Below are 24,656 nucleotides of genomic sequence, written 5' to 3'. Positions count from 1 at the left end.
CAGAGATTTGCCCTGGGTTTTCTTTCTTTTTTTTTCTTTTTTTTTTTTTGTATTTTTCTGAAGCTGGAAACGGGGAGAGACAGTCAGACAGACTCCCGCATGCGCCCGACCAGGATCCACCCGGCACGCCCACCAGGGGCGACGCTCTGCCCTCCAGGGGGCGATGCTCTGCCCCTCCAGGGCGTCGCTCTGTTGCCACCAGAGCCACTCTAGCGCCTGGGGCAGAGGCCAAGGAGCCATCCCCAGCGCCCGGGCCATCTTTGCTCCAATGGAGCCTTGGCTGCGGGAGGGGAAGAGAGAGACAGAGAGAAAGGAGGGGGGGGGTGGAGAAGCAAATGGGCACTTCTCCTATGTGCCCTGGCCGGGAATCGAACCCCGGTCCCCTGCACGCCATGCCGACTCTCTACCGCTGAGCCAACCAGCCAGGGCCTGCCCTGGGTTTTCTATCGGAAGAACCAAAACAGAACTCCCTGGGTGTCTCAACTGAAAGTCCAAGGCTCTCTTTCCAGGGGTTGTTCTTGGACACCAAGCCTGACCACAAGAGCTTAGGGCTGAAATCGCGGGGATGGGGGGGCAGAGGGTTCCGGAACCCCACCGTAGAGCCAAGGGGGCGCTGGATTTTACAGTGTGATTCTTAAGCACTTCCTAAATCAGAAAGTCAAAAAGATGAAGAAAGGATGATTGGTCAGCTTGGCAAATGACACATTAGCCCATGTGAACAGCTGGGCGGGGAGGAGCAGGCGGGAGTGGAGGGGTTGGGGGCCTGGAACCCGCTCTTGAGCGGCCTGACGCAGCCCACGCAGGACGGTCACAGAGCAGAGAAGGGCTTTCCCAGTCAGGGCGTTAGATCTGCTATTCACGTGGGTATCAGACATCCCAGTTGTGGGAAGGGATTATCCATTACCTCTCTCCAGGATGACTCAACGAGGGCTGTCAAGAGAAAAAGCCAGAATGCACCAGCATCGCAGGCCAAAGGAATATGTGAAAACATCATATAACTGGACGGAGGGGGCGGGGAGACAGTGGACAGAACCAGACCTCTGGGACCTGCCCACTGAAGCTCCCACCTGCCTTCGTGATGGGGTCTTCCAGCGAGTCCTGACGTCGGTGTCACTATCTGACGCTCTGGTTCAGGAGGCTACATTGGTTGCCCCTTGGATGTCCTTCCAAGGAATTGGGGGTTTCACCAGCATCGATCGGTGGGCCAGGGAACAGTCAGGCTGGCGTGCCCCAATCTGTTCCTACACCCCACACGGGCTTGGAAGGCTGCCCCTGGGAGAAAAGCAGGATACACTTCAGCTGTTGAAGGAAACCACCACATTCAGCGCTTCCGAAGTTCACACACTCTGTTCCGCGCCCCCAGAAGTGAGCACCGTTGCCGGCAGCACCCACGGGACTCCTGCTTCCAGAGCGCTGCCTCGCTGTCTGGGGCCAGCCTCACCCACCGCCAGGCCCCACGGGACTTCCGTGTTGGCCTCTGGGTCTCCTGCCCTTCCCAGAGTGCCTGGCTCCTGGGTCGAGATGACAGGTTGTTGGAATACCAGCTCTCCTTGGTCCCTGGGGGTGTTTTCAACTCACACTGACGTGTGGGCCGTGTGGGGGGTGGTCACCTGTGTTCAGCTTTCTCCTTTGGAAGGACCGTTTCTGTGAAACGGAAGGACCCAACACGTGAAAAAAGTCACAGAAAGCCTCTCACCGGCAGAGTTTTCTGTAATGTCCACACCAAGCGCTGGGCTTCACCATGTCCCTGGATGAGGTCACAAGGCTCAGCCCACGGACCTCTGAATGCTTCGATCGGTGAGGTTTGGGAACAGAAGCATCCTGTTTTGGCAACAGGACAGACCTAAAAGGGAGTAAAGGGTGTTCTAACCGAGAGTGGAGACAGGGAGCGATGGACCCCCCGCGAGTGAGGCCATCAGGGAACACAGCAGGGGCAGCGATTTGACAGGCAGCGTGGGGACGTGGGGACTAAGAGCCAGGACACCTCGGTCCCGATTTGACAGGCAGCGTGGGGATGTGGGGACTAAGAGCCAGGACACCTCGGTCCCGGTGCAGACTCTTTCTGCGGTTACGCGACCTTGGGCACGCCACTTAGCTTCTCTGGAATTTGTACCAGACAATCTAGTCAAGACGATCTATCCTGGTTGCGCAAGTCACGAAGCTATGCCGCTTGGCCCCTCCCTCGTGCGTGTGCCTGACGTCAAGAAAGAGTCTATGCTAGGAAGTATGACGTGCCCGTCACCAGGACAGGTCCCCAGAACACGAGCTTCCAATCCAACGAGGGACGCAAGCTCTGTGCCAGCCTCTCCCTGCCCACATTCCACGGGCTGTGCTCCCTTCCTGAGGGCGAAGGTCGGGGCATCCAGGTGACGGCACCCCCGTCATTCCCTTGGAGAGCTTCGGTCCCAACGCTGGGATGCCAAGCGAGGAAATGGGAAGGCAGGAACTGAGAGCCACTCCATGGCTCCCGGGGTCCCCTGGCCTCTAGCTTAGTGTGTACCCACCTTGCCCCCCTCCCATCCACTCCCAAGCGTCAGGAAGACAATCAAAAGGGAGACCGATGTGGGGGGGGGGGGTAGAAAAAGAGTTTTACATTTTTAAATCGCCCCTGACTTGGAATAACAGCTTCTCAGAGCATCAGTTTTCCTGTCCGGCAAATGGGAACAGTAATCCAAAAGGGACCGTGCAAGGCTTACGTGCGGTGTTGTCTACAAAGCCCCTCGAGTCATCCACACAGCTTCTTCCCATCCTCGGAGATTTGAACGACGTTTTTCAACAGTCCCGTCCCTCGTCAGGAAGTGGTGGTGGCCCTGGGAAGGTGGCTGTTAGGGACGGAGCCGTAGGCAAAAGAACTTGAGAAAGGAGGTCGTGTAAGGAAACACCCTGAGGCTTGGTCACTGGCCGAGTGTCCACGGAGACACAGCAGGGCCGAGCCCACCGGACGGGAAGACTGCAGGGCTGAGCCTGACGGGACGGGAAGACCGCAGGGCTGTGACAGACGGGACGGGAAGACCGCAGGGCTGTGACAGACGGGACGGGAAGACCGCAGGGCTGTGACAGACGGGACGGGAAGACCGCAGGGCTGTGACAGACGGGACGGGAAGACCGCAGGGCTGTGACAGACGGGACAGGAAGACCGCAGGGCTGTGACAGACGGGACGGGAAGACCGCAGGGCTGTGACAGACGGGACGGGAAGACCGCAGGGCTGTGACAGACGGGACGAGAAGACCGCAGGGCTGTGACAGACGGGACGAGAAGACCGCAGGGCTGTGAGCAGAGCCACCACAGCCCTGCTGTGGTGCCCAGATGCCAAAACCCAGTGTTCAGACGTGTATCTAAAGTTGATTCAGTTGTGTCACCTTGGACGAGTCCCATTCACTCTCTCGAATCTCGTTTTCACATCCACGAAACAGGAGTAAGGAGGCCGACGACAAGGTCATCGTTGGGGACAAATGATACACTGCTAATCGGGGCTCTGCCCCAGAACCCCAGATATGAGAAGGCCGTCAATAAACTGTAGTGTCCACTGTGAGGACTGGCCCCTCCAGGGACGCACATGGTGACCAGAATACCAATCATGAGGACGCAGGAAGGGTGACGTGCTGGGCAGCCTGGAATGTTCATGTCACGGGGTGGACACCTCCTCTCCTCTGAAGGGATGTGTCCATGGGGACACTGAGTGCTCTCAGCCGGCTAGAGGACAGAGGGAGGTGGGTGTCCGGCGTCATCGTCTGTGACGAGGGACCCAGACCATCAGGGCGGCTGAGACTGCCCTTTGAAGTCTAAGGCAGAGATGGTGACAGGGCTGTTGGACCCTCCTGTGCGTTGTGACCAGCTGACTAAGCGCTGTTCCCAGTGGCTCATGTTCTGGGTCTGTGGACACATCTCCCTGTCCCCACTGGACATAGGTGTTTCTCATGTTGACACCCTAGGACAGGGGTCGGGAACCTTTTTGGCTGAGAGAGCCACGAACGCCACATATTTTAAAATGTAATTCCGTGAGAGCCGTACAACGACCCGTGTACGTGATGCATTATCCAGTAAAAATTTGGTGTTGTCCCGGAGGACAGCTGTGATTGGCTCCAGCCACCCGCAACCATGGACATGAGTGGTAGGAAATGAATGGATTGTAATACGTGAGAATGTTTTATATTTTTAACATTATTATTTTTTTAATTAAAGATTTGTCTGCGAGCCAGATGCAGCCATCAAGAGCCACATCTGGCTCACGAGCCATAGGTTCCGGATCTGTGCCCTAGGACGTTCCCAACGGGATCACTGATTGTCAGTCACTCTAAGACCCTCTCAAAGTGACTGAGCCCCCAGTTGAAGGGGAGGGGTGCCCCTGAAGTACTTCCCATTTAACATGTTCTCAAGACGCTAGGTATTCAGTGTTGCAGCTTCACAGTCAAGAAAACTGACCTGTGGTGGCGCAGTGGATAAAGCGTCGACCTGGAAATGCTGAGGTCGTCGGTTCGAAACCCTGGGCTTGCCTGGTCAAGGCACATATGGGAGTTGATGCTTCCTGCTCCTCCCCCTTCTCTCTCTCTCTCTCTCTCTCTCTCTCTCCTCTAAAATGAATAAATAAAAAGAAAACTGAGGTCTGGCCAGGGAGCCCTATTTAAGACCTCCCCTTAGGGTCGTTGTAGATGCCGGGCCCATGACGTTTCCACTCCCAAAGACTTTTCCTGTGGAGTGTTTTTGTATCAGACAGACCCTTACTTCACTAAAGGAGAGCTTTGCGTGTAGTTAAAATCCACCAAACAAGCAAAAACAACAGTTCCTCCCCCTCAAGATGAGACCTCTCTGAGACAGACGGTTCCCCAGGGCGCTTGCGGTGGGCAGCTGCCCCAACCCGCACCGCGCACGTGTGCGCGCGCGCGCACACACACACACACACACACACACCTACACGCACACACACCGCGCACACATCTCTACACACACCCCGCCGCCGCCGCCACCGCACGCACTGTGTCCATGCCCAGCCTCTATTCCAGAGCCCGGGTCGCTGCAGGGCCTGTCCTGCGTGTGGGTCCCTATCCTCACCCTCAGGGCGCTCCCCGGGCGCCAGTTCCGCCAACGTCTCCAAGGCCGCCAGCCAGCGAGGCCAAGGAGCTGGGCGCCCACGCCCACGAGCAGCAGCAACAGGAGGCGGACCCGGGCTCAAGCAGCGGTCTAGCGGCCAGCTCCTCCGCCCGCCCCGCGGCGCTGCTGCCCGCGCGCTCCTCCTCCCCGCGCGCTCCCGGCCCCGCGCGCTCCTGCTCCGCGCGCCTGGCGCTCCCGGCCTCTCTGCCGGCCTCTCACCTTCACCGCGCGCGGCGGGCGCTGGGGACGGAGCTCCGGACCAAACGCCCCGCTGTCCCTGAGCCGAGGCGAGCTCGCCCTTCTGAGGAGCCAGGGCGCGGGTACTGCACGGGGACCAAGGCGCTCATACGCCGGAGCCCCCAGCGTCCGTGTCATGACGAGGGGCTGTCGTCTCTAGGTACGTGCACCGTGCTCTGCGCTCCTCTTTGCTCCCGGTTTTGCTCGCAGCCCCCGAGGTCTGCGTGTCAGGAGCCATAGGGACCCGGGTGTCCTGGGCTTCCCGCGCCGAGGTGCTTGGTGTCTGACCCTCCTTGAGGTTGCTGACAGGAAAGGACACGCGAACAGAACTGAGGTGCCCAGGGAGTAGGGGGGGGGGACCGGCCGAGGCAGAGGTGAGGAGCCCGGGGCAGTGCCCGGGTCGGGGGCGCTCGAGCCCCTGGATCCGCGCCCTGGGAATGGGGTCCAGGTGTCCTGGGAGCCCGGCCCAGGTTGGGGGTCAGGGATCACGTGCTCCAGCTGCCAGAATCGAGCATGGTGGTGGACCAGTCTCTTCCCGGTGTGTCTGGGTCCCAGGGGGCGGTGTACGTGGGGAGGTCCGAGAATTGGAAAGAGGGGCAGGGGGAAGCGTTGCACTAATGCCAAGCCGCGTCTGGAAAGGTGGAGGAGGGGTGACGAGCCTGAAGCCTGAACACCAGCGAGTTGGGGAGAGGTCTGGGGAGGGGTCTAGAGAGGAGAAGGCGCTGCCCCCGTCACCTCCAGACCACACCTCCTCTCCCTCCCCAAGGGAGCCAGCAGTGGGGGGGCAGCACCTCACTTTACAAGGGGGTGGTTGCAGTTCAATGTTAGAGGCGCGGGAGCCATCCAGATGTTAAGGTGGCAGAGAGCTTAGGCAGGTCCTGGTGAGATGTGACAGCTCCCTGGGGAGAGGAGAGCGAGCAGAAAACCAGGAGCACCAGGCTGACTATGTGGGGGTAATGGGGGAGGGGGGAGGCTCGTGCAGAGGGAAGATTGGCAGCTCGGGTTCCGATCCTGGAGATCCCTAAGCGTTGCAGGAGCGACTGAGTGGGTGTGTGTAAGCTTTCCTCGGAAGCCGTCCTGGTTGTGGGAACCGCTGGGGCCCCCCTCTCCTGCCCGCCCCCCACCCGTCCTCACATCCATGCACGTGGCTGAAGTTTACCAGGGACTCATCCTTGGCCCCGTTTCCAAAGGAATTGTACTTGGCCCTGTCTGTGGGGCTGGGCATCTGGGGTGGGCATTCACCCTTTGTTACCTGACACCCAATCATTTCTTCCTTTTCTTTTTTTTTTTTTAATTTTTATTTTCTATCAGATCTGGGTCTGAGAACGTTCTTCTCCTCCTGCCCTCCCCCCCCCCGCCCCTAGTATTCCTACTCACTGAGTTCCCCTCCTGACCTGCCCCTCCAGCCTTTCCGGACCTGCCCCTGAGGTGGCCCCCCCACCCCCCACCCCCCACTCCCGTGGTGTCACCATCCCGCGGGGTTCTAGCCGGGCTGTCAGCCCAGCACTCTCTAGGGACCAGTGGCCCCGGGCTGTTCTCCAGAGGCCCACTAGGAAGCAGCCAGGAGCTAGCCTCCTTCTGGAGGAGCAAATTGCAGGGGTGTGTCTACCCAGGGTAACTGCTGTTAGAGGAAAGGCCTCCCCCTTGCCCCCCTCCTCCCAGCCCAGCCCTCGGGGGTCAGCCTCCTGGTCTAGCCCCCCTCTGGTTCAGACCCTGCCAGGTCAGGGCGGTCCCCCAGGAAGGCCAAAGCGATAGTCTGTCCAGGACTGCTGCACCCAAACACCTGAAAACCTAAACACGGGAGACTGGTCAACACCCATGATGTGTGTGTGTGTGTGTGTGTGTGTGTGTGTGTGTGTTTGCTTCTTTTTCCCCCGAGACCCCGATTGGTGGTGTTTCTCTCTCCCTCTGACACTGCAGCGTGAGATTTTGCTGTGCGTGCTTTATCTTCAGCGTAACTGTGCAGAGACAGGGCACGCTGGGGTGCGGGGAGGCTGAAGGCAGACGCTGGGGACCGGGGGACCCGAACACAGATTCCGGAAACGGCCCTCCTTCCTTCCGTCGGCTGCCAAGTGAAGTTGTTTCCAGCAGACCAGGGCCCGGAGAAGCCAGGGATGCTGGGAAGGACATTGCGTAGGTGTCAGTAGACGTTGGTAGCTTAAACTCAGGTCAACATTTCACCTGAGCCGTGAAGTCCATCAATGTGGGGCTCCGCCCACAACCACCAGGTGTCCTCCCTACATCTGAGGTCACTAACTGGAAACCTCCCCACTGTGGCAAAGCCTGACAGCCCACCAGGGAGACCTACTGCGTGCTCACTTCCGAAGTAACCGAGTCGCCTGCCCGGCTCATACTTTGGTTCTGAGGCGTGGACGACGGGCTCGCCCCTTGGTGTCGGGAGACAGAGACAGCCGTGGAGAGTGTGCAGCTTGCACGTTTCGTGTTCAACGGTCAGCTCGGGCCCACAACCGTCCCCGGGGGTGGAGAGTTTGTAAGCCAGTGTTGTATTTTTACTGTTCACGGCCTTCGTCGGGGTAGGGAGAGAGAGAAAGGAAAAGCTGTCTTGTGTGCATTCGGACAAGCAGCCAGCAGAGTCTAAGAAGCCGTCTCCTGTTCTCTCCGCAAGAGGAGCGACCGGGTGGTGGAAGAGAAGGTGGGCTGTAGGCACTAGATGGACGCTGGGGGCAGCGGCAGACCGGGGCCTGCCACCCGGGTTTCCTCCGCGCTGGTGGCTTCTGCTCGCCAACGGCTCCCGCGCCCAGGCTGTTTGCATCTGCCAAGCAGAGCCGCGTGCGCGGGAGGAGATAGACAGCTTGTGTTTGTGGCCACTCAACCAGAAAAGAAGACAGACAATGAATGGAGGGGGGGGTGGGGCTGGGGCTGGGGGGGGGGAGAGGGAGACCCGCCAGCAGCTGGGCACACGGTGTTCCCCAAAGGCGAACCCCAGATGAGAGTTGGTGTCGTGAGGCAGCTGTGTATCCACACACACACACACACCCCCGCCCCGTGAGATTGCCGGAGAGATCCGTGTGGGAAGGAATCCAGGATGGGATGAGTGTGTACCTGGGCACGCCCCGCCCCTTTCGAAATCCATCGCCCTTTCGGCGGCTTCTCCGCACGTTTTCCCTTGAAAACGAAAACCACGTACATCGTGCGTCAGCCGAGCCAAAGCCCACGCACCGCGTGTACCTGGAAGGAAGGAATGTCGAGAGGCACACACGTCCCTCGCCTCTGGGTTAGTGGCCGAGGTTTTTTTTTTTTGGGTCACTGTACACTCATCCTACGTCAGTTTGGAGATGAGCCCAAGAAAGAGTAGATGTTTTTATCAGCTGTTTTGGGGCAGGCCTTCCAGAAAAGCTCATTTCCACACACACGGTCTGCTGTGGATTGTTCTCCCCACCCCCACCCCTCCCCGGGAAGCCTCGGTCACCCCCGCTGTTGACCTGGAGCTGCGTTCCTTCCCTGACACTGTGTGCAGGAGGTCTGAGCTTTGTCACACGCTCGTAACGCTAATTAAAAAAAGAAACTGGACTTCATCTCAGCAGTAAAAGCAAATGAGGTGTCATGTTCCTCCATGGCGTCCCTCGGCCGGACCAGGAGCGAGCGAGGTGTCGGGCAAAGGGACTCGCTGGCCTGCGACCATTTTTGTTTCTGAGGCGACTTGGAAGCCTGAGTCTGTGATTTGAATTAGGGGAGTGCTCATTTCCCCCCCAACCTAAATGCATGTTTTCTGAGCAGCTGTTCTGGGATCTGGCCAGAGCGAGGTCCCGAAAGAGATAAGAGTAAGGTCTCACGCCTTCCAGGGTGAGGACAGCGGGAGGGACCCCGTGCCGGACGAAGCGTGTGCTGTGCCCTGCACCATCATGGCTAATAGCACCCCGACTCCCTCAGAAGTGCCCCAGTTTCAATGATAAATGAGACCCACACTCCCCCTAGAAATCAGGGCTTGAGGAGGTCAGGGGGAGGGGGAGAAGCAGGCAGTTTGGGTGGAGGGGTCCCCAAAGCTTTCTTTCCTGGGCCAGTTGTAAGGTTACAGGTTGAGGGAGTGTGTCCCCCCCCCGCACGATGACAAGGAAGGCCGTAAGCCCCCTGAGGGCGCAGAGGGTCGGTCTGTCCTTCCCGTCTCCTCCGGGCTTGTCTGCTGCCCAGGAAGGAACCTGTGACCTTGATCTCAGATCAGCTGGGAGGTAGGAGAGATCAGGGGGGCCATGAGGAAGTCCAGCCGGGACCAGTTATGACACACCAGGCTGTTGATCACGCTGATGGGGGTGCAGCCTGGCAGGCGGTGGCCTAACCAAAACCAGCCCGGGTGCCGAGACGCCAGAGCTTCCGCCTCTCCGTTATCAGTGTCCCTTATCGCTGGGGTTCAGTGCCACCCGCCTTCACCACCAGCCCCGGGGCGGGGGCGGTCTCTTCCTCCTCCAGCGGAGGGTTCAGGAAGGAACGGAGGAACAATGACGCCTTTCTCAAGCTTGTCTCCTCTGTCCTCGTCCCCCAGCCAGCCCTGCGGAGGACAGGAGGCCAGGGCCGGAGGGCAGGGCGGGGCACCCAGGGCTGGAGGGCAGGGCGAGGCACCTCGCAGACAGGAGCGCAGCACCGGTGGACACGCGGTGGACACGCGATGGCCCGTGTGCCTGGCTCCCCCTGACAGGGGGGTTGGTGTTCGGGGACTGTCCCCTGGACCGGGAGCCCCTCCCCAGAGGCTGTCCTCGGGGCAGCATCTATGTCCCCGGCGATGGGGGTGCCAGGCGGGAACCCTGGAGGGACCCTGGCCTTCGCGGCAACAGTCCACCTCCTCACGAATGTGACACACAGCGGGCGCCCTGCAGCCGCAGGAGGGTCCAGGGGAGCTACCCTAAGGCAGGGCTTGAGGACAGCTGCCCTATGGTCACCCTCACAGGGCCAGGCCGTCCATCCGTGCAGCTGGGAAGGTGGTTGGCAGCAGCTCAGCCACCTTGAAAGGACCCACATTGAACACGTGCTCACTTAATCCAGCGCCGACGCGGCGATGCTCCGTCCTCAGAAGTCCGTGCAGCTCAGGAGGCGGGGAGGGACGCACACAGGGGTGCGGCCCCAAGAACATGGGCCGGAGTCTCCCGCAGACTACAGGCCCCTCCCCAGAAATGTCATGAATGGCTTAGGGAAGGGACGGGTCAGGGGGGCCCAGAAAACGCACTGTGGGTTGAGCTTTCCTGAACACCTCTGAAAGTCGTGTTTAAAACCGGGCAACCACTGGCCCTGCTGCATGACCAGCAAGCAAGAAGCAGCCGCTGGTGTGAGAAGCCACCATCCTGGCCAGGGCACACAGGAGAGGCGCCCATCTGCTTCTCCACCCCTCTCCCTCTCCTTCCTCTCTATCTCTCTCTTGCCCTCCCGCAGCCAAGGCTCCACTGGAGCAAAGTTGGCCCGGGCACTGAGGACGGCTCCATGGCCTCCGCCTCAGGCGCTAGAATGGCTCTGGTTGCAACGGAGCAACGCCCCAGATGGGCAGAGCATCGCCCCCTGGTGGGCATGCCGGGTGGACCCCGGTCAGGTGCATGCAGGAGTCTGTCTCTCTGCCTTCCTGTTTCTTACTTCAGAAAAATACCAAAAAAAAGGAAAAAAGGAGGAACAGTAGGTGAACTAACGTGTCAACCAACCCACATGTCCTCGTCCTGACCCCTGGAACCTGGGAACGTGTGACCTCACCTTTGCAGCTGGGATGAAGTGACACGCGTCTTGAGGGCATCCTGGAGTCACCCGGCGGACCCAGTCTGGTCACATTCGTTCTGTGACCCAGAGAACCTTTCCACGCTGTGGTCACGGGACCATGGCAGAAGGCTCAGACGCTGCAACATTATAGCTTTGAAGATGGAGCAGCGGCCGCCGCAGCAGGAGCGTGGTGGCCTCTGGAAGTTAGAAAAGGCCAGGGCACGGTCTCCCCAGGAGCCCGCAGGAGGGGACACAGCCCCACTGACACCTCGACCTTAGCCAGTGAGACCCATGTCAGGCCTCTGACCTCCCTCGCTGCAGCGTGATGAGGGCGTGTCATCTTCGGCCACGCAATGTGTAGCCATTTGTTACAGCAGCCAGAAACGAGCAATACCCACAGGCCTCCCTGTCACTCTGCCTCCGGGTCCCGTGCAGAGGCTCCCGGGGAGACCCCCTACCTCACCTGCGGGACCTGCAAGGGGTTCTGGGAGACGTGGCCGTCGGCCACTCGGGCTTCAGTGCGGGAAGGCGCCCGAGAGGGGCTGGAATGATGTGCGTGCCCGTCACGTCACGCACACGCAGGGCAGCTGCCCCAGGAAGTCTTGGGCGTGCCCGGGAGCCACAGGTGAACGGGGACAGCCCGGCTGCCTCTCCTGTTCTGAGGGACGGCGGCATATGATGGGGCAGATGTGGGCGCCTGAGATGTTCAGGAAGTTTAACAAGTGTCACTGAGTCATGAAGGCGGAGGGACAGGCGGGGGGAGACGGCGTCGGAACCGCTGCCCCTTTTACTGCGCTCGAAGTCCCTGTCCTGTCTGCCGGAGAACCCTCACAGGGTGGCGTTGGGGACAGCGTGTACGTGTCAGCTCCAGCGTCAGGGATAAACACTGACGTCCCACAGCAGAACACTTAACTATTTACAAAACACCCGGATAAACACTCACGTCCCACAGCGGAACTCTGAGCTGTTTACAAATAACCGGACTGGTCCACACGGTCAGGTGCAGGGGAAAAAAAAAAGCGCTCAGTTAAAACCACCATCTTGTGGTTTTCGACAGTCTCGTCTGTGAGGCCAGCAGTGGGCGGCGGTCAGTGGGAGACGAACCAGATCTGAAGCCCATTCTCTCCCACCTGGGAACACCGGCCTGGGAAACCCCTCGTCGGGTGCCGCTAGGAATCAAGCCGTCGCCCAGGCGGGGGGAGGGAGGTGGGCCAGGGGCCCTGGGGAACCCCTCGTCGGGTGCCGCTCCGAATGGAGCCATCGCCCAGGCGGGGGGAGGGAAGTGGGCCAGGGGCCCTGGGAAACCCCTCGTCAGGTGCCGCTCCGAATGGAGCCATCGCCCAGGCGGGGGGAGGGAGGTGGGCCAGGGGCCCTGGGAAACCCCTCGTCGGGTGCCGCTCTGAATAGAGCCATCGCCCAGGCGGGGGGAGGGAAGTGGGCCAGGGACCCTGGGGCACGGGCTGGCCTTGCCCGCCACTTCTCTGCACGTGCCTCTGTCCCTTGGGTTTGCTGCTCTCTGCTCCTCAAGTTCAAGGTCAGGGTCCCCTTGATAACACAATTACGTGCGGTAGGACCTTCCGTTCCTGAGGATATTTTTTCCCCCAACCACCGTCACGTCCCGTGTCCCACGGAAGCCACAGAACAGGCCTGCGAGGGACGTGGGACTGACCTTCACCTCCCTGGCTTCACAAGTGAGGACACAAGCCCGCAGGGTGGGACCAGCTTGTCCCAGACGGCGGCACGAGGCCATGTGAGAGGTCGGCACAGCACGGAGGTGTCCTCACACTGCCCACCCTCTGCCCCAGGTTGTCACTCAAGTAGCCGGACAGCAGGAGGGGTGACCGGTTTCGCCCACCACCTTCAGTCACCAGACTACGGCCTGTGCGAAGCCCCAGTCCCGGGAAGCCGGCCTGCTGGCCATGTCCTCTCATCTCCCGACCCTGCTCCGGGCCGGACACGGTCCTTGGCGAGTAGAAACCTGTCCCCGTGGTGACATCAGCCCTGGTCAGGGACTTGCTGCCTCTTCGGGCTCCCGTGACATCTCAGAAAATGTTTGCCCTGTGAGTTCTGCCCTAGTGATCTTTGGCCTGAATTAGGAGAGACATGACGTGTGCTGTTTCTTGTCCAAGGCTTGTTTTGTGATTTTTTTAATTTAATTTTATTTTTTTAGATTCTCAAAGCATGTTGCTTCACATGAAGAGATTTTTCAGATTTTTTTTGGGGGGGGGAGGGGATTTGTTTTGTTTTGTTTTTTTCCTCTCAAATGGTTGTGAAATGGCTCTGTCCCCACTGAGGGAAGAAAACAGCCAACGTGGGCGGGCTGAGGGGCCACCTGAGCTCAGCAGGTCCCCGTCCCTGTGAGGGGACAGTTACGAAACTGCAGGGGCTGAAAAAGCCACAAGCAGTTGGTCCGAAGGTGGTGGGTTATTGTTAAGCTGAAAAAGCCACAAGGAGGGCACCTGTCTTTTATCCTGTAAGCAGCCGGTCTTGCTTCTTGACTCTCATTGTGGGAAACTGACCCAGCTGGACCTGCACATAGATCCTAGGATCCGCAGAAAGGACCGTCCCTCCATCGGCCCCCTTTAATTAAATCAGTGATTCCGGACGTGGGTCCAGAGGCGAGATCTCCCTGGGCTCTGGGGCGTCTGAAGTCATTGCAGTTTTTAAGAAATAAATGCAGCCCTGGCCTGTTGGCTCAGCAGTAGAGCGTCGGCCCAGCATGTGGAAGTCCTGGGTTCAATTCCCGGCCAGGGCACAAAGGAGAAGCACCCATCTGCTTCTCCATTCCTCCTCCTCCCCCTTCTCTCTCTCTCCTTCCACAGTCAGGGCTCTATTGGAGCAAATTGGCCCCGGATGCTGAGGATGGCTCCATGGCCTTGTCTCAGGTGCTAAAAAATGGCTCCAAAGGGCCCCAGGTGGACAGAGAATTGCCCCCTGGTGGGCATGCCGGGTGAATCTGGTCCAGGCACATGTGGGAGTCTGTCTCTGCCTCCCCTCCTCTCCCTAAATTTAAAAAAAAAAAAAAAAAACAGGCCCTGGCCGGTTGGCTCAGTGGTAGAGCATCAGCCTGGCATGCAGGAGTCCCAGATTTGATTCCTGGCCAGGGCACACAGGAGAAGCACCCATCTGCTTCTCCACCCTTCCCCCTCTCCTTCCTCTCTGTCTCTCTCTTCCCCTCCCACAGCCAAGCCTCCATTGGAGCAAAGTTGGCCCGGGCACTGAGGACGGCTCCATGGCCTCTGCCTCAGGTGCTAGAATGGCTCCAGTTGCAACAGAGCATCACCCCCTGGTGGGCGTGCCGGGTGGATCCCGGTTGGGCGCATGCGGGAGTCTATCTGACTGCCTCCCCATTTCCAATTTCAGAAAAATAAAAAAAAAAAAAAAAAAAAAAAAAAAAAAACAAGGAAGAAAAGATCACTGTTGATTTGTGCAGGCTTAGCGTCCTCTGAGGGGAGCAGGCAGGGTGAGGGTCTTCCTGGTAAAACCGCACACTTCCCCACCCCATATACCTCCTCATCAGGAAAGCTCAGACCCTGCAAGGCAAGCATCAACCACTGTGTGCAGAATCGCTCTGGCTGGTGAAACGGAAGCGTTTGCTCCCTGGGATTTGCATCACAAATAGAGTTCTCAAATTTGGGCTGACTCTATTTGAATATCATTTCCAGAACAATCGCTTTGATTCGCTGATGCAGCTCCCGTTCCATCTTCCCCAGATGTGCCCCTGTTTGAAATCACTGCAAGAGCAATTATGTCCGTGGGCCCAGCGCCAGCCCAAGTGGCATTTCTTTTATGGGGATAATTCCAGAGGGAGGGGGAGGGGACAGCGATCATCTCCTTGATCAAGATTTCTGGTGGGGGAGGGGCATGTTTAGCATAACAGTCGCTCATTCTGACACCGTCCCTGAGCCTCTGTGGCCTGGTGGCCTTCGAACACTGAACTGAAACAGGCAGATGGAGACAAATCGTGGGCACTGCACGGAGGGGGGCAGAAATGTCCCGGCGGCTCTTGTCTCTTGTGCACTGGGTAGCGGCTCCGGCCCCTCTGAACGCACGTGGTGGTCAGGAGGGAGCCGTGTACTGCTCGGTGAACGCGTGCTGCGGAACCACACTCCGTGCCTTCTCACACTGAGACAGGTGACAACAGCGTGCTGTGGGAAACGAGATCACGTGCGGGAGGAGGCGGTGGGAGGTCAGCCTTCTGAGGTGGAGGCGCCGTCTTTCCGCGAGGGCTGAGCCGCCTGCGTGTGTGGGCTCCGAACTTCCTGGTAGCTGGGCTGAAAGGGGGGCGTAGTAGCTTTCCACTGACGTTGTTGGTATCGGGAAGGGGGACGTACAAAATACCTCCGTTCCTGGGAGGGCCAGTCCCGTGCCCCCGGCAATAGATCGTAGGGGAAGCGTCTCGTGTGGAACCGGAGGCAGAGGAGGTGAGCCTCACAGGGAAGTTCAGAGGCAACACCTTGCGTTTTGACCTGGATTCTTACCTCATTACCCCTCCAACTTCTAAAGACCCCAAAGGAGCCATGCAAGGGAATTGCACAAAGAGGAAAAGGAAAATGGGTATTTGCCCCCCCCCGTGGCTCTTTGGGAACTGGGGTATGTGGGGGGGGGGCAGATGAGATCTGACTTTTCCAAGCAAAGTTACACACCCTGATCAGAGTTGGTCTTCAGTGTCAACGGGGGGAGCCTCACCCCACCCCTCACGGGGGGATCCCAATCTGGACAACTGACTTACAGATTCCTAGTAAACTTATGACCCTGACATTTGAGACTTCAGGCTCCAGCAAGACCAACTTGATTAGCAAAACACAACAGAGCATGAAAACGGAAGACTCTCCTTGGTTCATACGGCCATCTGCCTTTCTGTTCTTGGCCTGGGTGATGACCACAGTAGCAACGACGATGACGGTGATGACTGCCATGGGTTTTACCGAGCGCATCCTTTGCGCCGGGCTGTATGACGCGCGGGCCTGACGTCTCTCAATCCTCAAAATAAGTGTTACGAACACCCTGTGTCCCAGAAGAGGGCACCGAGCAGGGGTCACTGTTCCAAAGAGGAGACTCGCACCACCTGTGTGGCCGCTGCTGACCGTCTATCTGACCGCAGGCCACACGGCGTGGTCCGTAGTCAGGATGCGCGTGAGCTGCGTGGGCTGCGGGAACAGCCGTCACCCTTTCCCACCTGCTGCGGCTTCTCCCCATCCTTTGCGAGGGCGCTGCGCTGAGACTGCCTCTGAGGTCCTGGGCAACTGAAGACCCTCCCCGAACTAACTGAAGACCCTCCCCGATCTAGAGCAGAGCGGTCGTGAGGCGTCTCAGGGACGTGGGCGGAGCACAGGGGTCGAGCCTCTGAGATCCTGGGCAGCTGAAGACCCTCCCCGATCTAGAGCGGAGCGGTCCTGAGGCATCTCGGGGACGTGGGCGGAGCACAGGTGGCGAGCTCAGCGTGCCCGCCCCGCCAGGACAGACACTCTTGCGCGCGCCCCGTGCTTTGACTGGACGCACACACAAAAGCGTAACGGCAGGTGGGACCCTCCCCTTCCTGGTGCCAGTATGAACTGGGGCGCATCGTGCAACCCGGAGGGCAGCAAGGGCTGGGCACAGTTTCTGGCTGTGTCCAGCCACCTGTCCACGCCGCTGTCCCGTCTCTCTTGCCACCCCGCGCACCCCCCAAGGTGCGCACCTGCTCCTGAGGCCGGCTGGGAAACAGGAGGCCTGTCCTGCCCGATGATATATTTTTGGTGCGGGGCAGGGGGGATTCTCTGCCTCCGAGGGGTCAACACACATTCCTCGTGTGACTTCACGCCGTGTTGGAAAGCCGTGCCCTGGTTCTGGTTCCGGATCCCGCGTGCCCGGCTCACCGGTGCGTGCGCGACAGCCGCGGTTGGTCCGGTCGGCGCTCTCCACCTGTGCGGTCCCACTGTCCCGCCGTGGGGCGGGAGAGAGGCAGTGGTGTGAGTGACAGCCTCCCCACCACGCGGTGTGCAGAGCGGGTGGCCGGCGGGTGGGAGGGCATCCCCGGAACAGCTGACAGATCGTGCGGTGGGAAACCAGCTCTCAGAAATTCCTGCGCAGCGGGAACGGTGCTCAGGCCCTGCACCGTATTAAATAGGAAGACTGACTACCACTGACCCTCCCCCTCCCACCGCGCTGCCTCCCCCACCGGAATGACAGCCTCGGTCATTGAAGACAAGCTCAGTGTACTCACCTGACTTGCAGGAGATCTGAGAAGGCACAGTCCCCCGAAACAGGCGCCTGGGTATCACCCACCCACTCGGCCCCCTCCTCTGACGCCTCTCCCCTCGGGAGAGGCACGGGCAGCCTCCCCCTGGCCCTCCTTAAGCTGGAAATGGCTGGATAATGCCCCCCCCCAAAATGGGGAACACTCACTCGCTGTTCTCGACACTTGATGTCCGTGAACCTGTATAGTTTTCAGGGCCAGTTGCAATGGGACCTTTCGTGCTCCCATTTCACAGATGAGGTCACTGAGGCCCGGAGAAGGGAAGCCACGGTCCCGGCCCCACCCCCACCCCCACCCCAGGCCGGCTGGAGTGGGTCCTGCCAGCACAGCGTCGGGAGACAGAGGGACCAGTGACCCCCGCGTTCCGACCCTGACCTGTGGTCACGCCTAAGTCTTCCCAAGAGTGGAAACGCTTTCCTTGTAAATCCTACAACTCCCAGAAGCGTTCCTCCCCCCTGCCCCCGTTAAACAAGACAGGCCACGCTGTCCTGTTCTTCCCATACAGGCTGGCAACGCCTTCGTCAAGTATCTTTTTGTAGTGGGGTTGGAATCAGACAACTGGAGAACGTGCGTGACTCTGTCTCTGACGTGTGGAAAGCACGGAAGGCAGGCGTGATGGGTGGCGGCTGCGCGGTGTCTGCACACGGGAAATTTAAGCTCTGGGCAGATTTTTTTTTTTTTTTAATTCCTAATGCCAGGCCCCACCCCGTATCAACTACCCCAGATCTCTGGGAGGTAAGGCTCAGACCAGGACAGTTTTAAAAGCTCTCTCCAGGTAATTAATTCTACTCTGCAGGCGGTAGGAGAATCTCTGAGTTAGATGTTGCGTTGCACTGGGCGCTCTCTAGAGATTATTGATAACTGTGTCCTTGGTCAGGTGCACAGGCTGGGCGGCGGGTGAGTATGTGGTCTAGCTCCATCGACGTCTTCAAATAAACCCAAGAACTCGGTTCCTAAAAGCCGGTTGTGGCTTTTTGGATTTAACCAGAGAGAATTGAGGGGCAGGGCGTCCCCCCTGAACAACAGCAGAGAGCAGGCACTTCCTTCCGTTGGATCTAACATCCTGCTTCGACCGCTGTGCTGGGTCATTAACCCGCAGTGGGACCCCTCCTGGGGAGTGGTCACAGAACAAGGAGAGAAAAGGCAAGGACATGACATGAGACAAACACCCTTTGCTCATGAAACGTCCGAGTCCTTGATGGGGGTTGATGAGGCCGTGGGGGCCGCAGGGCATTCTGGGCGCTGCCGGCCCTCCGTGGCCAGGGTGACGGAAGGTCACGTTCAGACACGGGCACCTTCAGTGACAGGAAAGTAGAGACGGGTAAGAGCAAGACCACATCTGGGAGGCAGACACTCGGCTCCGGGTCCAGCATGGTCAACTGTCCTGTAGGAACAGCCGCCGTGGTCAGTTCAGCCGTGGTCAGTTCAGTTTCCTTATCGGTGCCGTAGGAATCATGTCCACAGCCCTGCCTAGTGCGCTGGGCCGCTCGCTGTCCGGACAGGGAGAGGAGATGTCAGTGCCTTTGGGACGGAGCCCGCCTGCCAACATGCAACGTTACTATGAATCGAAAAACGTGAACCGCTACTATGAATCTACAAACGTGAACCGCTACTATGAATCTCCTCACCAATAAAGACGTGTCTTTGAGGCCCCGGGTGATAGATACTAAGGATACAAACAGTAGCGTGGCCACCCAGAGAGGGACGGGTCTCTGTATGCTGATCCCCGAAGGGATGGTCGCCTACTCTAAATTCTTGTAAACTCAGTGACTGGCACCACATTCTGTGGAAGGCCCACAGGGTGGAGATGCGGGGACCCCCAGCCTTCCCCGCGCGGAGATCACGCCGTCCTTTTGTTTCTGCGTGGCGACTGTTCCCCGTGAACGCTGCCAGTTTGCTCAGAGTGTCCATTTGTTCCTACTTGTCCCGACAGCCATGGACCTGTCTGTCCCCGTGTCCGTGGTGAAGGCCTCAGAAGACCTCCACAAGCATCTCCCTGTACGTCAGGGCACAGAGGCAAAACTGGAGGCTCCCTGACCACCAGCTTCTCTCCCGGGGCGGGGGGGGGCTGTCCATGTCCAGAGAGAGACGGTCGCCGTCCGGAGTGTCTGTGTGTTTACCCGGATGCTGACCGGGCTGGAGGGGGAAGTGAGGTGGATCTGGGACCTATTAAAACCAGTGTGGTCAAATTATAGGCTTCTCATTTGCTTTGAAGTGGGACGGGGCAGACCCACCAAGAGAGACGGCCAAACCACAGTTCCGTCTCCTTCTGGAGAAGATAGACAGACTGCCCTTCTCGTTGACCTCACCCTTCTCTGCACCGAGACCCGAGGAGGACAGGGGTGACCGTGCACTCACCTCGTGGTCACCGCTCTTACGTTCTCCGTGCCCTAACGCGCTCTGCACCGGGGGGAGAGGTCAGGACGTACCGTCTCTGAGGGTACACCGCCTGCGTGCTGCTGGACACGCGCCCTGACGCCCACACGCTATTCAGGAGAGGTGAGGGTCGAGAGCTGGTATGAGTGAGGTGACTGTGGGGTGTGCGTCAGGAGGGACAGGTGGTCTTGTGAAAAATCCTCCCCCCGCCCCCGCCTGTCATTTTCCTGCTCTGTAAAAACAGATCTGACTCCCTCTGGGTAAGTTGACTAAGGACAGGGAACGGGTAAGGAGTCGTGGCCAGCTGAGAGTGGACGTCAGCGTCCGCCGTGGAAAGGAACGTGGTTCTGCGTGGCTGACCAGCCAGGGAACTGCCCGCCGCTCTACCCTAACTGCTCTGCACTCCGACGACAAAATGATTTGCTTTGGGCAACGAGAGATCACTCCGCAGCTGTGATTCACGCAGGCCGCCCTCGCTGTGCGGCAGGGGGAGCCAGGAGCAAAAACCTCTGTGCCTCGTACGGCAGTTTCATTCATTGGCTAAGATGGCCACGCAGGGGACACGGGCCCCAGCCTCCGGGAAGCCGCGCGACCCTGGAACTGCAGGCATCTGACGGCATGCGGGTGCACGGGCTCACTCTGTGGGAGCCCTGCCGTGACGTCGGGACCCCGGGGGGTCTTCTGAAACGAACCCGACTCCTACGGTGAGAGCTCTCCTCCTTTTCCTTCTCATCAGCTCTGCCTCGTTTAGTAATCATGTGCACGACTTCATACAAAGCGCCACAGATTTGGGAAGAAGGAGGTAGAATCATCAGAGACAGTCACTCTGAGACAGAGAGACTGAAACACGACTCATCCATCTCCCTCCGTTAGCCCGTGATGGACAGAAAGTGCCAGCTTGCCACGACTCACGTCCCTCCCCTGAGAGCCTCTTTCCATTCAGATGTCGCTTTAAAAAAAAATGATAACACACAGTTCTATGCTTGTATCGGACTGTAGGGCAAACACCACAGGTCACTGATTTCATGGGACAGGTGCAGCCTCCAGCACCAATATCCCTCCATCCGGAATTCATTTTCATACCGGGAATGTGTTACGAGGTCTTCCCATCAAGTCAGAGCTGCTCAGAGGCGTCGTTCCGATCTCTCACCAGCAGCTAGAGTCAGTTCTGACACTCCCCCCTGCCCCCCGTTTATGAACCTAGAAATCTGCACAGCGTTAGCCTGACCTATGGTGGCACAGTGGATAAAGCGTCAACCTGGAACACTGAGGTTGCCAGTTCGAACCCTGGGCTTCCCTGGTCAAGGCACATAAGGAAGTTGATGCTTCCTGCTCCTCCCTCCTCTCTCTCTCTCTCTTCTCTGTAAAATGAATAAATAAAATTAAAAAAAGAGAAATCTGCACAGTGTTGGCCATGGTCCAGGCAGTGGATGCACAGGGTCCAGAAGGAAGGTCTTGTTCACAGATGTGGCCGCAGCATGGAGGTTGTGAGTAACAACCCGTGTCTTCCCACATGAATCTTTATGCTTGCCTCCCCTGCAGGAAGGAGCCCTCACTACTACTTTTTTCATTTTTTTATTTTTTGGTAGAAAAAAAAGCAAGTTGGGGGCCGGGGGCCGAGAAGCCCAGGCGTGCGAGCTTTGTGTCTCTCACGAGCACGGGCCCCTGTGGAAATCCCTGGGGCTCTAATACCCTCGTGTATTATTTTCGAGTCTATAATAAGATGCCTGAAGGCTAAGCCTGCGGAGTGCTGCTTTTAAAGGTGTTGTCATAACAACAGGAATAAATTGACGGAAGGTAACGTGAGTGTGAAAGGCCTGCCTTCTCGTGTTAAGTGTGTGGCGTCACCGTCACCGTCGTCGTGTGAGGGCCTCACGGTGAGCCCCCGGCTGAGTCGGAAGCCGCGATCACACGGTCACGGCCCGGCCTGTGTTTCCCCCGTGTTCCTCATCGCAGAACGGCCCGCTGACCCTCCATTCGTGCAACCTGCCTGTTCTGACGGCCAGAGATAAATCGACTGACCCTATCAAATACGTATCCATCTGATTAGGCGGCCACATCGGAAGAGCTCTCAAGTAGCCTCCCACCCTTTCTCTCTTGGGTGGAACAGACCCGGGGGGGGGGGGGACTTTATTGATCCCAAGTCCCGTGTTCCGCCCGCCTCTCCTGCCCCGTAGCGAACGCTGCGTCAGGCACACACGCTGGGCCCGGGGACCGACACCTCAGGTCCTCCCAGAACCTCCCAGGGCCTCTGTGTAGGATTTCCAAAGAGGTCGCTCCATTCTAATGAAAACAATAAAAATAAATAAATACAAATAAAAAGCAGGAGTTCATCAAAATGGTGATCTCAGTCAAGTCAGATTTGCCATCGTAGACGATGTCGGTGTCATGTTGACGCTGTTTAGAAGTAAAGAAGCAACAATCGCTGTTCGCTAGACGCAAGTCACCAAGTTCCGGAGACGCCCAAGGGGTCAGTAACACCAGCCAGGCACGGGGCCGTTTCTCCTGTATCCGAGCGTTGCTGCGGAATCCGGTGATCAGAGACAGAGGGTTTGTGGTGGGTGTATGGGTGTATGTTTCCCTCAGCCGCATCAACCAAGCAGTCTACGAGGACCGTGTTCCTAAGACATTTTTCCCTTCTGACATCCACGGGTTTGGCAGGGTTTAATCCAAATCCATTGATACTGTCTGTCCTGCCTGGGCAAGTCCATTTCTTATTACCAAGAGCAGCGACCTCCGCTGAAATGCATAATGCACTTTCCTTAGCGCACGGGCGGGGGGAGCAGGGGGAGACAGGGGGGGGTCCCGTTCTGACACGTGCTGCGTCCCACACGAAGGTCGGTGAGTGTCCCAGGGACGTGTTTTAGAATAAGCGATGACAGCACGACTCAAAACCCGCTCAGCTCCTCGTGAGGTCGCAGCCGAGTTTTTATGCCCCGAATCATCTCTCTCTCCTGATCGCCACGAGGCCGGCTGCCGCTCCCTGCCTCTTATTTAATCCGCCAGAACGGAAGAAAAGCAAGGAGTTTTCACTTTCCCAGGCGGGAGCAGCGTCAGTTATCTGGAAGCTGACGGCTCCCCGGTGAGTCGACCTGCTACTCAACATCTCTTCTCAACTCCCCGTGGGATTCAGCCAGGCTCTTAAAATAGCGTCCCTGTGACCTGCTGTCATTTCTCGGAGGAGGGGAATGAAAGAGAGAAGAGGAGGAGAGGAGAGGAGAGCGGTCATGTCAGATCGCTTAAATTCTGTGCGTCTCCTCACCGGGAAGAGAGGTGGGGTTTGGTCGGAGTGCGTGGCACGAGACTGGTAAAGCTGGGCAGAGCCTCAGAGGGCAAGTTCTGGTTAAAAGAGCAGGACCATCGCCATTCCCTCCTGCAACAACCTCGCTGGCTTGGGACTTATTACTATCCCCGTATTATCCATGAGCAGAACTGGAGCTCAGGGGAACCTGGGTGAAGAGGCCCTGGGTCGGCCAAAGCTTCCCTGTCCTGCGCTGTAGGAAGCCCCACGTGGACGGTGCCCACCCTCGGGGAGCTGGGAGCGTGGCTAAAGAGATGAGGTACCCGGGAAAATATACATGGACAGTGATCCAAGCGAGTCCCTGACGACGCTGATTCCCACCAGTAATGCAAAGTGAGGTTGTTCCCAAGGCAGGCGCGGGCTGTCCGCAGAGCCGCTGGGGGGGGGGGGGGGGGAACGGCGGGCTTTCGCATCATAGGACGGTACGGGGGTCCATCCTGACAGTTCTGACAATAAATAAACAAGTGCATAAAAGGGCTTGGGCAAGCTATTCCATACAGTAGGGGGAAAAAAAAACCCCAATTGAGTTCAGGGTCCCGGCTCTGCCTCCATCATGGTAACAATTGATTTGGGCAAGAATCACCAACGGGCACTCAAACCTCTCAACCTCCGAGGTTAAAGAAACAAGATATTTGCAGAGCCTCAGAATACCTCCCCACCAACCGCTTATCAATTTACAAAGGCAAAAATAGTAACTTTCCGGGGAGAAACGGGCCAACCACACCCTAACCGAGTGATCCGAGTTAACATCCCCAGTAAGGGGACTGAGTGACCCCTTGCTGTCTTCTGAGGCAATGCCTTCAGCAGGCAGGACGGCAGCGTCACTTAGGTGACATCGCTGCCCCCAACGCACAGCCTGAGTCCCCTGAGGAGAGGACATCAGATAGACCCCTGACAACTAAGGGACCTGCTGTAAGACAGCTGGTCTGTCCTCTTAAAGGAAGGGCCGAAGGACCGTCCCGGGTTAAAGGACACAGGACATCTGATGACCCCAGAGGAGAGGTGGACGTGACCCTGGAAGGAAGGAGGGTTGGGGGAACAGCATACAGGACACCGGTGGGACAGCTGGTGAAATCGGAGGAAGGTCTGCCCATTAGAGAAAAGTGCTGTATTGAGATTAATTTTCCCCGATATTGATCATTGTCCCGAGGTTCTGTAAGTGGAGGTCCACAGCCTAGGAAATACTCCCTGACTGCTTAACAGTAAGTGTGCGTCGTATTTGAAAACTGCCCCATGGGGAGGAGCCAATGTATTTATATACATGTATGTAAATGTGCATATGTTGATTGCTCTCAGGTGACTCAGGAAATAATGGTCGTGTGTGTGTATGTGACCCAGGCTCCCAATTAATTGACGCGTGAGCCGGGCTCCCAAAGTAGCCGTGTTTTTAGCCCTCCCTCAGGTTTAAAGTAGTTGAACTTTAGTTTGACTGCCTAAAAATGGCTGAATTCCGAACGATGCGTTTCCCATTTCCCTGGCTTTCACGCCCATTCTTTCCTCCTTGTGAAGCTTCCCAGTTGCCCCCTGCCCCCACCTCCCTCTCCTTTCAGAGAATTCTGTTATCTTAAATTATTAATAACAGCTAGCTCACGGCCTAGCAGGCGAGGTGCGTCGTGTCCCCTCTGCGCCCCCCCCCCCAAATCCGCTGCGGTGAAACGGGAGGCGGGGGCTCCAAGCAGGAGCATGCGTGTGCGTGTCCCAGCAGCCGGACACGGTGGGGCCCA

At 58.1% G+C, this 24,656-nt stretch overlaps 1 protein-coding gene across 6 annotated transcripts in view; it reads left to right on the top strand.

The window, feature by feature from the left end:
* RIPOR2 (RHO family interacting cell polarization regulator 2) overlaps window positions 1-24,656 on the top strand; it is a 140,764-nt gene that overhangs the window by 52,983 nt on the left and 63,125 nt on the right. Inside the window, exon 1 of one of the 6 annotated variants that reach the window (XM_066246710.1) lies at window positions 5,275-5,486. The exons of 4 other annotated variants lie outside the window; for them this stretch is intronic. The gene's annotated coding sequence lies outside the window, so the exon portion shown is untranslated. Of the gene's footprint in view, window positions 1-5,274; window positions 5,487-24,656 lie in introns of those variants that run through there. One more of the 6 variants, XM_066246711.1, reaches the window with a different exon arrangement.

The sequence above is a fragment of the Saccopteryx bilineata genome, chromosome 11, assembly GCF_036850765.1.
Source record: "Saccopteryx bilineata isolate mSacBil1 chromosome 11, mSacBil1_pri_phased_curated, whole genome shotgun sequence".
Lineage (NCBI taxonomy): Eukaryota > Metazoa > Chordata > Mammalia > Chiroptera > Emballonuridae > Saccopteryx > Saccopteryx bilineata.
Note: the sequence above shows the minus strand (reverse complement) of the source record. Positions and strands in the feature narration are given on the sequence as shown.